This window comes from Nymphalis io, chromosome 21 (genome assembly GCF_905147045.1).
Source record: "Nymphalis io chromosome 21, ilAglIoxx1.1, whole genome shotgun sequence".
Taxonomy (NCBI): Eukaryota; Metazoa; Arthropoda; class Insecta; order Lepidoptera; family Nymphalidae; genus Nymphalis; species Nymphalis io.
The window spans coordinates 1,596,378-1,610,706 of NC_065908.1; the positions used below are offsets into that span (position 1 = coordinate 1,596,378).

Genomic DNA, 14,329 nt, shown 5'->3' on the forward strand with positions numbered 1-14,329 from the left:
CTCATTAGGACGTGAAGTAAAGTATGAGATACGACGAAGGGACTGGGTTTATTACGCTAAGCTAAACTAGACATATTAAACTATAAAATTATTTTAAATTCAAGTAAAAGCTAATATATAAAAAGTCACACAATCAAAGTCAATTATTATATTCTGGGAATTATTTTATATATATTGTTGAATACGACATGCATGACCTAATATTAAAACATTGTGAATTTCATAAAGATATTTATAGATATTAAATAAGAAAACACAATATGTGAGAAGGCTTTTATCAACACTTTTGATGACGATTCAACTTGAACTTTACAATATTAAATTAAAAGCTACCACCGCTCGAAATGTACATTCTACTACCTTGGAAATGAAACGATCGCCTCCAGGTTATTTCAAATTAAAAAATGTATATATAATTCTGCTATTGTTGTGTATTAAAAAAAAATCCCGCTGAGTTTCTTTCGCCGGTTCTTCTCAGGTATGAGGTGTTTGTTTCCGCTAAATGCTTCTATATTAAATAAAGATTTTTGACTTTGACTTTGGCTTTAGTAGATACTCATTTTCGACAATCAAATTCCATAGATAATTGAATACAAATGTTATTATACATCCTGCATGGAAATCAACGAATGCGAACTCCACACATTTTACCATCTATATAATCCTTTATTAAGTAATACGATTTATTAATTATAGTTTTTTTCATATGTTTTATTCATATTCTAACAAGTCACACATTAAAATATTGCCACAATAGCGGATGCAAATTAAAATTATCAAAGGGTTGTTTGCTTCGGATACGCGACCTCGTTTTGTTGAACGGCTTTATTTTGCTTAATTAATACATTCTACGATAGGAAATAATGCATTCTCTCTTAATGACAAAAATATATATGAAATATGATTATTATAAAATATATATTTTTTAATAATTAATTACGTATTAGCCATAAATACAAGTGATTGTTTAAATTGTTACTATTCCGAAAAACCAATGAACAAGTTTTGATCGAACTTGCGAAATTGGTTTATGTCACGAATTATCTATAAAAAATGTAGTATAATTTTATATCTGCAGATGTTGTATTTATCTAACAGAAGAGTTGACGATTGCTTTTACAAAGAATATACAAAATAAGTGTTTATGATTATAGAACAGAATAATTAAAAAAATGTAAATATTATTTCAATACGAGATTATTAGAAAATTATTTACTCATATTTATATGGTTATATAATAGGCGAAAAGTAAACTTTAATAGATTTATTTATATAAATCAACAATCGTAATACTCATACCTAAGCCATTATATTCCTCTTTCCTTTTATTGTAATTAAAAAAATTAAATGCGCACACTTCACGACCTTACAGATCGAATTACAATGTTACCAACAACTCGCTGCTGCCATTCGATAAACAAACAACGTTAAAAAGTTCGTTATATTTAGAAATAGAGTAAATCGAGATGGCCTAGTGGTTAGAACGCGTGAATCTTAACCAATGATCGTGGGTTCAAACCCGGGCAAGCACCACTGAATTTTCATGTGCTTAATTTATATTTATAATTCATCTCGTGCTTGACGGTGAAGGAAAACATCGTGAAGAAACCTGCATCTGTCTGATATCATTGAAATTCTGCTAAATGTGTATTCTACCAACCCGCATTGGAGCAGCGTGGTGGAATAAGCTCCATACCTTCTCCCCAAAAAGGGAGAGGAGGCCTTAGCCCAGCAGTGGGACATTCACAGGCTGTTACTGTTACTGTATTTAGAAATAAGACTATAAATAGACAAAGAGTAATTGTTTATTGCGTGAAAATAATGCCCTTTGACATTGTGGCTTAAGCCGGGAAATTTTTAGTTGTTTTAAACAAAGACATCATTGTGTCGGCTGTTCGAGGCTGGCCTTTGTTACTCATAATGCTTATTATATAACATACAAAAAGCCGTTTAAAACATAATAAATGTGTTTCTTAAAATTTATTAGATATTTATGTTCATTTCACACTCGGCTTCCGTTTTGAGTGATAAGGGGTTAACAAGTTTTGTGTTTATTTTTAATTAGTTTTTTTTTGTTATAATAGAAATTAGCAGTTTAGTATATGAGAAACATTTCTATGTATTTTTTATCAGGATTTATATCATGTTGTTTGTAACAAACTCAATTTGCAAAAAACTCTAACAAGTCGATTATAGGCTAAAAGTACTTTTATTTATCCGTAACAGCCTGTGAATGTCCCACTGCTGGGCTAAAGGCCTCCTCTCCTCTTTTTGAGATGGTTTGGAGCTTATTCCACCACGCTGCTCCAATGCTGGTTGGTGGAATACACATGTGGCAGAATTTTAGTGAAATTAGACACATGCAGGTTTCCTCACGATGTTTTCCTTCACCGTAAAGCACGAGATTAATTATAATCACAAATTAAGCATATGAAAATTCAGTAGTGCTTGCCCGGGTTTGAATCCACGATCATCGGTTAAGATTCACGCGTTCTTACCACCGGCAAATCTCATCGGCTTTTATTTATCGTATCGATTAATAATTAAAACGCGTTATAAGTACCCTTAATTACTAATAACTACTAACTAACTAATAAGTACTTGTAATTCGGATGGTATTAGAATAATTTTGTATATATATGATGTCTGTTATTGTTGCACATAATATAGACCAGTTATGAAAGCAAGGGGACAGTAGATGAACTCTTCAAAGACAAGTGTAATAAAACCATAGTAAAACCGTCGAGATGATTGAGTTCCCATAATATTAATTTCGGATGCTTTGTTTTGTTATCGTTTGTAAATTATGGTAGTAATACCGCGACGTCGCCACGACGTGACGTAGTGTGTTCGCGTATTCGAAGACGAGAATGGGTAGAGAACTAATTTTGTCTATTGGCTTACATATAACAAAGAATATATATATTACGTTCATAGCGAAGAAGTTAAATAAAGCAAATAAGTGGGTCTATAAGCAAAGCACTAAATAAGTGGGTCAAACAAAACGATATAATGCACTGAACGCTTGTTCTCGTACATGGTCATGGATGAACTGCGAATTCATGCCAGGGATGTACGAGTATTGTGAGGTAGTCGATACAAACGTTATCGTGTACCGATCTATTATAAGACCACTATGCATTAACACATAGATTGAATGTCTTATGTTCATATAAAAAAATAAAAATATCTTTATAATGTGATGTGATTGTAATATCAAAAACTTTTTGAAAATTTATACGTTCACCATTGTACGTCAATGTTTCAGAGGTCATCAATAGTATGAAACGATATAATGCACTGAACGCGCAAAGTCAAGTGGAGTTCATCAAATTGCTTCTCAATAAATATAATTAGTGCGTCACATATGTATATTGTTCAATTGTCAAGTACACGGACACACTGGCGTACAGTTATATTGTATAATATTCACTCGTACACGCTATTCAGCGGTCCACCTGAGTACACAATAACAATATGACTCGTGATCGATTTTATACAATAATCCTTGTGTATTATGTATAACTTTAATGTTGAGAGATGAATATTAAATAAACCTATTAATGATTTTAGATAATGTAGTTACATTTACTTATTTTAAATTGAAAATAGGTTGGTAGATTGACAAATGGGCTACTTCATGTAAGGCTGCCGTTGGTCTTGCGCCTGAACTCTTTGCAGGCGTGTCGGATTGCCATCCCATCAGATTATGGGAGTGCACCTGCGTTTGCGCACACACTTGTGGTCATATGATATGTAGTGGGCAGTCGACTAATCTCTCTTGAGTATAGCAGCTATGTTGGGTATAGCGTGAACAAGTGTCACTATTAAGAGTTGTTATTTTTTGGGACAGACATATATAAACATTGTACATTGTGTTGACTTCCTATAAAATAAAGTAAAATAAAATCAGTATTTTATTAATTTAAAAATGTTAATCTGAAGATGTTTTTGATACAGAGAAGAACTTAGGTACCTAAAACCCCTTACACGTAGGCAAAGCCGCAGGCAGAAATTCATATATTATGTTATAAATAGCTGACTCGATACTTAACCGAGTTATTTGACCAAGCAAAAAATTTCCGAGTACCGAGCACGAATACTCAGCCGAACTAGCAACTGTACCTACTATTTTTTGGTTTGTTTGTACTTTCTAGTATTTATTTTAATAAAAATGTGTATTATAGTTAGATATTTTTCAACTTTTATATGAACTTTTTCGTATTATAACAACTTTATATCGATACCTATCTTAGTAATTTATAAAACTTAATCACATAATAAATAAATACATAGTCGAATGTGGTGGACGAGCGCCTTGGGAGCGGTGGGCGTGCGGTAACGGTACACGGTGCGGTTTGCTCAGTTTGATTTGGGATAGGCATATAGTGATGTGCTTAATTATTTATCTATCGATATTCGAATGATATGCTTATACTGAAGTTTCTAATCAACTATCTAGATATTACTGGAAGTTGAAAACATATCTTTTCATACTATTGATGACCTCTGAAACATTGACGTACAATGGTGAACGTATAAATAGGTATATCAAAAACTCTTTTGTAATGTAACTTATTTGATTTGGTTTTCAAAAAGTTTTTGATATTACAATCACATTATAAAGATATTTTTATTTTTTATATGAACATAAGACATTCAATCTATGTGTTAATGCATAGTGGTCTTATAATAGATCGGTACACGATAACGTTTGTATCGACTACCTCACAATACTCGTACATCCCTGGCATGAATTCGCAGTTCATCCATGACCATGTACGAGTACAAGCTATGTTGGCTAACAATCAAAATACACCTGTTTCATTAATATTAAAATATTCAAACTATAAATACCTATATTTATTACAGTTCATCTACTCTTATTAGGAATTATTAAGATATAATATTTAAAAAGTGAAATGATAATTGTTTAAGACTAGGTATAGAGAGAAAAAATCTCCGGTAATAAAAACGTCGGTCGTCGTTATTGACTTATTAAGATATATATTCTACTTTTTATGATCGTGTATAATAAACATTTGCACTAGACATTCATTTGACGATGAGGAGTCTACTTTTTTTTATATTGACTAGCGAATGGGTCTTCTTCTGGAAAAAACACCACCGCCCATAGGCATTGGTGTCGTCAGAAATTTTAACCATTCTTCACATAGCCAATGCGCCACCAACCTTGGGAACAAAGAAGTTATGGTATGAATAGTACATATGCCTCTTGTGTCTCTTATTATACTGGCTCACTCACGATTCTAAAATACAAACATAAAACCGGAACATAACAATACTGATTATTGTCGTTTGGTGGTAGAACATGTTGGGAGTTGCTCAGCGAGTCTACTTAAGCACTCGTCTTAAAACACAAATAATGCAATGTTAGAAGATGATCTTTGCACTGAAAGATATCTAGTTATTATAAAACTATGCTCGTTGCTATGCTGTAGAATTATTTTCTCCATAAAGCAACAAATGAATGAACAGTTTCATCTTTACATTATATATTATAATAAATACGATGAAAAATACATTAATTGAGTAATAATAATAATAATTTTATATTATTATATTTATTTGAAAATATGTGAACGAAATTGATATAGATACAGTATCGATTTATCTTTGCTACGAACATGGTATGAATATTAATAGAAAAAGACGTTAAAACTTGGATAAATATTTTTCAAGACGTTTATAGAGTACCTAAATATACGCATGTATTATAAGTATTATAAGTCGAGATGGCCCAGTGGTAAGAACGCGTGAATCTTAACCGATGAACGTGGGTTCACACCCGGGCAAGCACCTCTGAATTTTCATGTGCTTAATATCTGTTTATAATTCATCTCGTGCTTTTCGGTGAAGGAAAACATCGTGAGGAAATCTGCATGTGTCTAATTTCATCGAAATTGTGCCACATGTGTATTCCAAACCGCATTGGAGCAGCGTGGTGTAATAAGCTCCAAACCTTCTCCTCAAAAAGGGAGAGGATGAATTAGCACAGCAGTGGGACCTTTACAGACTGTTACTGTACTGTATAAAAAATAATTATTAATATGTTATATGTACTTTTTAGATGGTAGGGGTTTATGAAACTCCATTTGGATAGGTTCCACCCACTCATCCCATTTTCTATCATCAAACAACGATACTTGGCGTTGTGTTCTGGTTGAAAGGGTGAGCGAGTCAGAGAACTAGAGGAACGAGGGATTCCCATTCTTGGTGGCGCATTAACAATGTACGGAATAGTTAATATTTTTGCAGCCTCAATGTCTTTGGGTGACCACTTACAATCAGATGCACCATTTGTCTGTCCGCCTATCTAAAAAAAAAACTTACAAATCAAAATTAAAAGGAAGATAAATACTTAACATTAACTACGGTTCTATATCACAGAATAAAAATGATAAGACATAGTATAAAGTTTATAAGATTAATCTATCAAGTTCTATCTACATAAGATAGATTAATATCAGATAGCAATTAATGTTCTCATGAATCTTCGAGTGTTTTTTTTAAATCGCCTTTTAACATTCGTACAATAATAAACAATAACAATACAACGGCGTTTGTTTGCACTGAATTACGTCACTTTCTCTTCACATGCTATTAATTCACAATAGAGTTAAGTCGTAATAGCCTGTCGGTTTAAATTATGCCGTAAAATATTAATCGCTTTCGTTATATTCATTAATAATAACAGCTTTTCAACTTTAGAGCGTTTATGTACCATTTAATGTTACTAGATATTTCATTCAATTGGAATTATTTTGCTACGTGTATATGCTACTCAAAGGCCGATACAAGTCTGTGCAAAGCATATTTGCTTACAGAGATTTTTGCTCAATCTCGCGCGCGTACACTCGAGGAAGCGCGCGTGATTATTATATATGCTAGATGCAATTTGAGAAACCGTTAATAATTCTTGCAGTGCTAATGTCTATGGACAGTGATAATCGTTTACCATAAGATGACTCAATTACTTGTCAATCTTCGTATGACAAATATATTATAAAATAATAATAATTAATATAAAATAAATAATATATAAACAAGATTTTTTTATTAAACGAGGCATCATAAATATTCTAACTAGTTTAAAAACATTCCTTAATCTTACTCGGTCTAATAAATAATTTTACTTAAGGAATGTCCCTATAAAAAACGCTAATACAAACGCATCGTATAACGCACTTAAGTCATTCCTTCCTTGATCTATTTAAAGCGCCCATAGACAATCTCACAAAAGATCGTAAAGCTAAACAAGCGAAACGCGTACAAAAATAACTAAACACAACAATCGATACAACATCAAACGAGTAATTTTAATAATACCTTCACTTAATTTTAGCACTTATTGAGAAAGCAACAAAGGTCGTAAGAGCGTTTCGTATCGAGCATGTGTTCTGCATCGTATGGCACACTTACACTTCATCGGTGCGCGCGAGTGCGACGCGAACTCACGTAATCACGGCGCATGCGTAACACTCCATACACGATCGTGCGATAATGGGTACACGAAGCGACAATTACAAGGTAGCATAATTATAGCAGTAGAAGGTAACATATTAGGTTGACCCCTAAACACTTTAATAAAAAGAAATTATATAACCTTTAATATAATTTATTATTAAATACATTTATTATATATTTTATTAATTAAATATAAAAAAAACAGGCTGACGTGTCGTTACTCATTTATGAAATGTTTCTATTTAATCTATTTTCTGCTTATATAGATGTACGTATGTATTATTGTAATTCATCTCGTGCTTTACGGTGAAGGAAAACATCGTGAGGAAACCTGCATGTGTCTAATTTCGCTGAAATTCTGCCACATGTGAATTCTACCAACCCGCATTGGAGCAGCGCGGTGGAATAAGCTCCAAACCTTCTCCTCAAAAAGAGGAGAGGAGGCCTTTAGCCCAGCAGTGGGACATTCACAGGCTGTTACGGTTACGGTATGTGTTATTGTAACGAGTTTTTATATATTGATATTAAATCAAAGTAGTCAATATTATATGTGACGGTAAGACACCAAAAATGTATATTATACCGAAGTTACTACTTAATTTCGTTTGCAATGCCGACGGCGTTAAAATGTCGATAAAATCATAAATAAATCTATTATATATTTGTTTATTTAATAATTATCATAAATTTCATATAAATGTTTTTTACATTACGTAAACCGATTGCCATTGAGCGGATGACGGCTATCTCATATTTTGAAGTTCAACAAAGTACCAAGAATTGTGATCAATTATAATCAGTTAAAAACATAAATAGTTATGTTGCTATATATATTGTTATTAGGTAATAAAGCATATTATATATAATAAGCCTGTTATTCATTTGCGACATACATACATACACATATATTCAATTGAATTTTTTATTCGTGTTAAACGTTACTCTACCCGCAAGGATCGTAGTGTATGATGTATGGTTTATAACTTCAATAAATATACAATCTAAAACAAATTCTATAATATTAATAATATAAAAAAAAACTATTCAGCTGTATCACATTCGTATAAAATATATTCTATCTATTAAAAAGTTAAGTAAATCGTCTGATAACAATGAAGACAGTTTTTCTGTTTAAACAGACAAACGTTGTTCATTTCTTTATTTACGCGACTGTAATTACACATAGTTAATGTACTCAACATTGCGATGGTTTTCGGAGCGAAAAATATGTTAATATTATCTAAAAAAAAACTTGAACAACGGTTATTTTTACCGATGTTCTCGGCCCCTTCCATAAATTAGAGATCTCGAGGGACGCGTTATAAATAAGCGTTTACGTTCCCGCCCCGGTGAATTCGGTGAAAAGTGTTTATTTATATTAACGATTATTTAATTTAAGAATCGCCTTTGGTGTTTCTTTTAACAGCTGTAAAGGGTTGTTTATAAATCTTCGTTATCAGAGAACAAAGACGTATCGACGATTCTTAAACTTTTAAGCGGTTTTAAATAAAAAAGTGTTTTTTATTTCATATATATAACGACACATTATTTTCTCTTAAACTCAGTCTCGTTTTCTCTTATACAAACGTTTAATACCTTTGCAAATGTATAAACATTTTTAAATATGTTTTGTTTTATTGAACTTTTGTAGCAAAATATTGATTTTTACATAGAAAACAACTTAATATTATACCTTAACACCTACACTACCTATTTATAATAAACCTTATGTAATATTTTAAAAAGATCCAAAAAATATAATAATTATGTGAAATAACAACATTTATAAGATTTATTTTATTAAGATTGTTGGTGCTTTTAAAAATATATTTAAGTATGGAAGTATATTTTTTTAATTAAAATATTCTAAAAATCCTTATAACAAAATAACAGTAGATGTTTAAAAATATATAGATCAATTGTTTCTGCGTAATTGCGTGTTTGTAGAATACATGTTTGTTCTACTCTGGAAACTAGTAAGGGGACCACTTACAAAATGGTGGCATATTAGCATGAGCGTAAATTATAAGGCAAAACAACATTCAAACAATGAGGAATATCTCACGACTGTGAGTGATCGTGACTGCTGAGCTATCAATGGGTTTGTAACGCCGTGATTTTATGGTTTAGATGTTAGTAATAAGACGGCGCCAGCAAATTACAATCTTAGCTGTTCCAGACTTGGAATGAGCTGTGTTTTTTAATTTATAATTACTATGCTTCACAATAACACTGAATAATTAATAAATAGCCGAGGTAGTGGTGGATGGAACACGGGAATTATATCTGAATCAATGGTTTAAATCCGAGTAAGCTCCTTTGATTTTTCATGGTGTTTTCAATTAAACTCGTGGTCAATGCTAAAGGAAACAAGTGCAAGAAAACCTGTATTTTTCGGATGTAATTCTATCGAGCAGCGATGTATCTCCAACTCTTCTCCTTAAGAGGAGACACGACCGTTGCCGAGCATCGTCACATTCATAGGCTGTTAATTATGATACTTTTTAAATAAATTTAGTGTATCGTTTTAAAAAATCTAAAACTATTTAAATTAAATATTAATAATTAAATACATTCAGATGTAATTGTAACTTAAATATTATATTAACAATAACTCACAGTTCTCCCACTTTCTCTCACACAATTATACGTATGAAAAACTTTTCTTATATATTTGAAAGAATGCGAACCGATTTATATATTTAACAAGAAATATATCCAGACATTCCTCTGTATCAGGGACATGTAGACGGCGCGCTGGAGACATACTAATTATGTTTAAGCGTCGTATAAGGAGCACAATTGAACACCAACATATACTAACAGAAACATATGCCAAACGAATAATTGATGTAGAAGTCATTGTTCTAAAGATGGCCCAAGGATCCGTTTACGTTATAGGGATACTTTAGTGCAATCAAATAAAATAATTAAATATATTTAAATATATAATCGTTATTTGTGCAGCCGTCGATGCGATGTTTTTATAAAAATAAAACGTAAAAACATTCTTAATTTTGAGAAAACCAAACTTACAACGACGAGCAAATTGGTAATTATGGCAACATTTAACTATTTACGGAGTAACCAATAATTTACTTTGATCTTTTCTCTTCCAATTGCTCGCACAATTTGCCCTTCTTCGGATCAACGAGATGATGACCTTATATATAATAAATTAATATAATATTTCAACTTTAACCCATCCAAACAACCAATTGAGGTTAAATATCAGGGTCAGCTAATAGAAACGCGAAAAGCACTGTGCAAATACGCGTCTGCGTAAGTGTACGCGCGCTTCTTTGCGCGACCTTGCGTTGTCATGTCAATCAAAGCACATTATTGCACGTTCACAACTTCCTCGCGTCATGAGCGGGTTAGCTTAAAACTGCGCTAACATGCTCTGCACTGGAACTTGCCTAGTATGCGTCAGTTTCAAACTTATCGTTTAAAAAAGTTAAGTTTAATATTCAAAACTATTTTCAAGATTATACTAATAAATTCCAAACCAATATTTTTATTTTCATTGTGTCTTTACAATATTTCCTATTCGTCTATATACATAATCTATTTGAGAAGGTTATGGGCCCAGTTTTTATCAGTCTGTCTAGCTCTTGTAAAAATAAAGTCTTGTTGTTGTTGTTTGTGTAACGCCCTACGATGCAATTTAGTTAACTTATCTTAAGATAAAGATACTATACGTTATTCTGTGTTTAAATATTTCTTAAATAACTTCAACGTAAAAGAGAATAATATACAAAAGTATACTTCAGGCAGACCCTATTCACCTATCACGTTTGTCTAAAAAGCCGACATCCGCCGCTTGTGCGTCTCCGACCATCCGAGACGGACGAAGAAACTATTCCACCTCTACTAATACAAACTTACTTGCATAAAAGTGTCGTGAAGTTTGACAGTTCTGCAACAATGACTGATTCATGACATATCCCCATGCTCTCTATTATATGCTCTTATAAATTGTTAAAAGCAAAGGTGTATCGGTAACTTTTTATTGGCTTCTCCTTGGGTTCGGACCAGGGGCGTTAAGTTCTGCAGCCATACATCGTAGACCATTGAAGCAGGCCATTTCAGTTTCTCGCGCTGGTGTTATATATCTTATAACACATGTTTTTGCAGCGTGGAAGAGTGTTTGATAGAAGAGTGACTGCTTACGTTCTCGCGTTACTCTTTTTGGGTTCAGTTAACCAATTCCCATCAGGCACTTCCGTATTTTAACGACTTTTCAAAAAAATAAAAAAAAAGTGAAAAAAAAGCGAATATTTTTTTGCAATTGATGTTTCTGGTGCCTTCGAGTATAAAACGTCCAAGTATTCATAGTTAATTGTAAAAGTGTCGTCGAGAGCAACGACCTCCTTTTATGAGATAATCGAGGCTTATTCTTGGAAGTGATCGTCCAATTCACAGGTTCCTCTGGCAGACACTTAACTTTTTGGCATATTATATTTGTATATCATTCTGAATGTTACAAATCTGTTTTACATTAAAATTGGTGTTATAAATTCTGTACACTTAATTGATTCGTATTTAAAATAAAAAGGTGATATTTCTGATATATTTCCTGCTTAGAACACCTGTTTTTCAATTGTTATTTTCATTAGAACTAATTCATTACAAAAACATAATTGTTACAAAAAATCGGACAAATTATTTAAACTAAAAGTTAGTTTAGTAGTTATTTGCTCGAGTTGGAATTAGAATCCAAAAATATTGTGGTGTCTGATGTTTGGTAGCGTATGTCCTTCCTTGGTGTTCAAGATTCATAACAAATTTCGTCAGAATCGATTCATAAGAGATTACGGTATGCGATATAAGCGAATCGAAACATGTGACTAACTGAACGAAACCGGTGCCTACGGTATAATTTTAGTGTAATCGCTATAAGTATAACGATTAGGTAATAAAAACATAATCAAGATGTGATTTATTGCACTGGTCACATTCGCACTCCTAAGTCTCTACTATAATAACGCAAGCTCTGATCACAACCGCTTGTAGCGAAATTCGACACTTTTTGCGTGTAATCTTTATTAATATACACTACTACATCTATACTTCCATTTTAATATTGTAAAAGTGAATTTGTTTGTTAAATACGCTTTCACGTCTTACATACTCAACCGATCATCATGAAATTTTGCATACACGATGTCGGGGATGGTGAAAAAGACTTTGGGTACCTAACATCTCACACGGTTGCGATGCCGTAGTATAAAATTAGTTTTTAACAAATATTTAAAGAAATGAAAATTTAAAAAAAAAATACATGAAGCATGGAGTAAGTACGTATTAGTAAGTTAGGACAAACAAATCGCTTGGCTACATACTGATTGTACGTGTTTGTTATATTTTTATAAATCTTAGGCTGCATTATATATGCGCATTCTAAATTTAGTCGGTTTGCAACTAAAACTCAAGGGTTTAAATACAAAATAAACGACACATTCTAGTATGTGACAATTTTAGAACGTAATTCCAAGCAATATAGGTTTCCGGGCATTGTTTAAAGTTATAGGGAAGTGGATGTTAGTCCAGAAATGCTAACTGGATGGAACTAACTTTGTTTCTCGACTTTCGAATAGTCACGACTTGACGGTTAAGCCAGAACTTTATACATAATTATAGTGTACGTTTATATTTGGGCTTCATATTATTGTAATCACAATGTATGGACTAAAAATAACTTAATAAAATACAAGACGTAATAGCATCTAATAAGTAAAATAAACATTTCAACATTTTAAATGTGATAAAAAATATTTTATAAAAAAAATCTTTGCTAATATTACTAATGAGAAAGTAAGTTTGTTTGTCTGTTTATTTATTTATTTGTTACGCTTTCACGTCTTAACTACTCAAAGAAATTTTGCATAATCGATCTCAGGAGTACAGAAAAGGACATAGCCGTGGGCGGAAACTAGTTATATAAAATATCAGTCTTACAATAAATTAAAACTTATTCCTATAGCAAAACGTTTAGCAAGAACTATAGGTTCGTGTAATATTGAAATCGTCTGTGGAACTATGGGAAATAAACCGTCATAATATTTATAAGAAACCGAAAGAACTCGAACACACATACAAGCACTAAGTAAATTGTGTAATGACAGATATACTCACAAGTATGTAAACCACGCAGCGTGGCGACGCTCCCTCTGCTAGTTCTAGCGCCGTCTCATCGATGCACTTTGCACTATTGTTCTGTTGACAAAAGAACATTCAATCAGGAACATTGGCAAGCAGCCAAGTTATATAAATTATAGAAAAAATACTTGGACACATACCATTTTCGGTACTTCATCAATAACAGCGTATATATCCGCAATAAAATACAACAATTACATATAAGTATATTAAGTATTTTTAGAGACGCTTTTGAAATCGCCTTAAGACATTTTGTGGATTATTCTATTGAAAAAATAGTCAATATGTCATTTGTGAAAGATAAATTGTTATCTATTGAAATAAGATTAAAAGAATTCGATATAGATTTAATTAAAAACTAAATTATGTTGTTAAAAATCGTTTTTTTTTTTTTTTTGTTAAATGGAATATTTAAATAACGAATAAACGGTTGCATTTAATTTATTTTTAATTTTTTAAGACATCTGCTTCTACATATAATACAACTTACATAACAACTAATTTATACTGCTAACCGAGCTGGGTTCGCGCTACCGGATCTTAACAATGAACGACCTTGGTCAACCCTCATCTCTGCAGTTCATTCTCGACGAAACTAAGTATCTAGATCAGTTATACGAATCTAAAATGTAAATCTAGAGCAATAAGATACCTTTTCAAATGAATATACGGCTTGATT

The 14,329-nt window shown here is 32.1% G+C and overlaps 1 protein-coding gene across 1 annotated transcript in view; it reads right to left on the bottom strand.

Moving 5' to 3' along the window:
- The window catches only part of LOC126776812 (protein kinase C and casein kinase substrate in neurons protein 1), a 109,312-nt gene that overhangs the window by 77,492 nt on the left and 17,491 nt on the right, over nt 1-14,329 (bottom strand). Inside the window, exon 2 of the mRNA XM_050499610.1 lies at nt 13,627-13,707. The gene's annotated coding sequence lies outside the window, so the exon portion shown is untranslated. The remainder of the gene's footprint in view (nt 1-13,626; nt 13,708-14,329) is intronic.